The following is a 3,935-nucleotide window of genomic DNA, read 5'->3' as shown; positions in this document are numbered from 1 at the left end:
GAAACAGGTTCTTCCTGCCGTGCCAGGCTTGGCAGGTGGCTTTCATTCCCTTCTAACTCAGTGACAAGGCTTACGCAATGCAGTCCACGTCAGGAAAAAGGAAGAGGAATGAGGGCAAAAGCAAAAATGAAAAAATCTGGTTTATCTATCATTTTAAAGGCCTTTCCCTAAATTTTCTCCTAGCAACTTCCATCCAATTCTCACTAGTCAGGACTGTAACATAAGAGCAACCCTAGCTCCAATGTAGGCTAAGAAATTCGGTTGTCATTTTATCTTGCTAGTCCTGAGTAAATTTGAAGTTTTATTTTTTGTTTTATTTTCTTTTGAGAGATTTTCACTATAGAGTGTGTGCTCTTGCCGGTGAGACAGCGAGAGACAGAGAGAGACAGAAAGACAGAAAGCAAGAAATCACCCCCCGAGGGAATGGCCACATTGCAATACCTTCTCTTCCATTCTTCTCTTGGGATTTGTGCATGCACACACAGGAGCGTGAATTTTAAGCCACCAAGTCTGAGACTCAAACCATGGTCTGCTATTTGGGATTCCAGTGACATAGCCATTATGCTATCTGCTGGTCCCAGATTTGAAGTTTGTTTGTTTTTTATCCCACTGAAATAGAAGGGGAGAATGGATATTGGGGAACATGTTACAGCATCTACCACAAGCATGAGCCTGCCATTGGAAGGAAGAAAGATAAATGTTTAAGAGGGAGGGTAGAAGATAGGGTTAGAAAGACAAATGGCCAAAGAATAAGTGAAAATAGTCTCCATCCTCATCATTGATCAAATTGATGCAAATTGATGCAAATTGAGGTGTTAGTGTTTCATCTAACAGACTAGAAATTTTTTTCAGATTAACCAAATTGAAAGGTATGTAGGAAAGCAAACTTCCTCAATAGTCTGTCTTTCTCAAAAACAAGATTGGAAGTATTTCATAAGCCTTATAGGCTTTGCTTTATTTTATTTTATTTTATTTTACCATAGAGTACATGCACTCACCAGAGAGAAACAGAGACAGGAATAGAGGGAGAGGGAAAAAACAACCTCCAGTTGATTATGCCACAATTCCTTCTCCATTTATCCATTATGTCAGGATTTGGGGCATGCGTTCACACTTGCCAGGTGTGTTTTTTTTTTTTTGGTTTTTTTTTTTTTTTGGAGAGGTTTTCGCTATAGGGAGTGTGCGCTCGCCAGACAGACAGAGAGAGACAGAGAGACAGAAAGCGAGAAATCACCCCCCAGGGGGGATGGTCATGCCGCAATCCCTTCTCCTCCATTCTCCTCTCGGGATCTTGAGCACGCACGCACACACGCCCAGCGTGAGTTTTAAGCCACAGGGTCCGGGACGCGAACTGCAGTCGACTACGTGGGAGTCCAGCAACATAGCCATTACGCTAACTGCTGGTTCCCCCAGGTGTGTTTTTCAAGCCACAGGAACCATAGTAGGCTATGTCAGATCCAGCTCCTACTAGGCCACCAGGTTATCCTTAAGCTTTGGTTATTTTTTTTGTCCCAGCTCTTGTATTACTAAGGAGTTGGTCGTAGATGTGTATAGATTAAGTGTCAAGGATATTCACTGGAGCTTCAGTATTAATATAGAAATAATCTAAACAACTGGAACTTTAAGATAGTAAACTAGTTAAGAATATCAAGGCATGTCTGTGCAATAGAATTTTGTATTATCATATAAAATGATAATACAAAAGAAAATCCTACTTGGACAAGTCTATTGAAGACAAGTAAGCACCACTCAGGGGCGATTTTAAATTCATCCTAACACATTAGCATAGTGTGCTTTGGGGTCCTCAACGTTTTATTGTGCAAAGTATAGTTGTAATAGCTGAAACTTGAAAATCACTTTAAGGCAGAAAAAAACAGACAGCTATCTTTCCTCAAACTAATTCTCAACAAAGCACCTATTGATTGCTGGCTTTCAGCAAGACTATTTTCTGATGTACTCTACAAAGCAAGCTATGTTCAAAATGTATGCCAAGATAAATAAATAAATTTATTTTTCAATATAGCATTCTTATTGATTGAGAACATTTACCAAAAATAACAACTTTAGCTAAGAAATAATCTGTAGTAGTTCTTTCTGGCAAAAATCAGGAAGGAATTGTTCAGGTCTTTTCCAACTCAATATAATAAAACACTATCAGCTGCAAATAAAAGAATGGTTATCTTTCTGTTCCCAGTCGTGAGGAGTGGAGGGAGACTGAGCGATTAATTCACAAATAATCTAAGTATGTTAGAAACAAGTAAAGAAGAAAATGTTTCCTTCAAAATATACTGTGGAAATACTCAACTGAAAAATTTTAACTGCTTTACCCCCAAACCTTCTCAAACTGGCTCTCGTACAGATCCTATTTAAGTATCATTAGAGAAAGCTCCATGCTGTATGTTAACACCTCAGTTCAAGGATAGGTCAATAAAATAAAAAATAATTGAATAGTATTTTTGTTTGACTTTCTTATAAGATGTCCAAGAATACAGCACGGTAGAATAACTGTGCCTAAAGACCATGTTCACAGATGAGGTTGCCTTGAGGTACAACCTTAGTTACAAGATACCTAGCCAGAGTACAATGTGGATTCAATGATAAATATAATGGGTATAACATTTGTATAAGCGTGGTGCTGCTCTTTTAACTAGACTATCAGCTTCCTCAGACTCTGAATCTCTTGCTCACTGTGCTTACTCATTATTTTTCTCTAGCAATTAGCAAAGTGCCTGACCCCCAGAAACACTCAATAACGTGTGTCTAATTAGTTGAGAATGAGAGACACTACACTCTCAGTGCATCTCTTTAGGGTCACAGTTGCAGAGTTAACAAAGTCTGTCCAAATATCTTTAGAAGTTTAGATAAACTTAAAGTCAGTCTTAAGAAAACAGAAGACACCCTGAAGAAAATTTTATGAAGGGACTGTTCAAGAGCTGTTGCAGAATAGGGGACTATTGAGGGATGGTGAGGCACCAGGCCTGAAGAGAAAGGGGGGAACAATGTTACAAAAACCCAGTGAGCTAGAGCTTGAAAGAGGGAATGTTCAAGAAGAGGTATAGCCACAAAAGGTTTCAAAATGAATCCTACATTGTCAAAACCTTAGTTGGAGCAGGGAGAATGCTAGAAGAAATACCCCAACTTTTCTCTCTTCCCACCTTCTGATCCCCTGTTGGTGCCTCCACTGATCAATGTAAGCAAATGTCAAAGAGTAATGGAGACCGCCCAGGATTACATGTGGAGGTCAAATTCTCAGAGCACAGAACAGAACTAAGAAGGTCTGAAATCGGGTTGACTTGGAGGAAGTAGCAATAGAAAATTATCATCACAGAGAGAAAATGGTCTCTCTAGAGGTATATTATTCAGAGTATGAGGGTCCACTACTGGGATTCAATCAGAAAGAATGAACAGAGAATGCAGAATTGTAGATCTGGGAGAAAAGAACCTCTCTGGTGTCAACTGAGGCATGGTTTTGTAAACATTACTCATCAGGACCCTGTCTTTGCTAACTATCTCATTCTTCCTTCACTGGGGAAACAAACACACAAAATTACCAGGGCCAGTAGATGGCATGGTGGTTGAGGCACTGGATTTCCACATGGCCAACTGCAGTTCTAGTCCTGGACCTGGTAGCTTACTTTCTCACTTTCCCTGTTTCTCTCTCTATCTCTCTCTGGTGAGTGCATGTTCGCTGTTGCAGAATAGGGGACTATTGAGGGATGGTGAGGCACCAGGCCTGAAGAGAAAGGGGGGAACAATGTTACAAAAACCCAGTGAGCTAGAGCTTGAAAGAGGGAATGTTCAAGAAGAGGTATAGCCACAAAAGGTTTCAAAATGAATCCTACATTGTCAAAACCTTAGTTGGAGCAGGGAGAATGCTAGAAGAAATACCCCAACTTTTCTCTCTTCCCACCTTCTGATCCCCTGTTGGTGCCTCC

This window comes from Tupaia chinensis, unplaced genomic scaffold, assembly GCF_000334495.1.
Source record: "Tupaia chinensis unplaced genomic scaffold, TupChi_1.0 Scaffold139341_1, whole genome shotgun sequence".
In the NCBI taxonomy this organism is placed as follows: Eukaryota; Metazoa; Chordata; class Mammalia; order Scandentia; family Tupaiidae; genus Tupaia; species Tupaia belangeri.
This window is presented reverse-complemented; position numbering follows the sequence as displayed.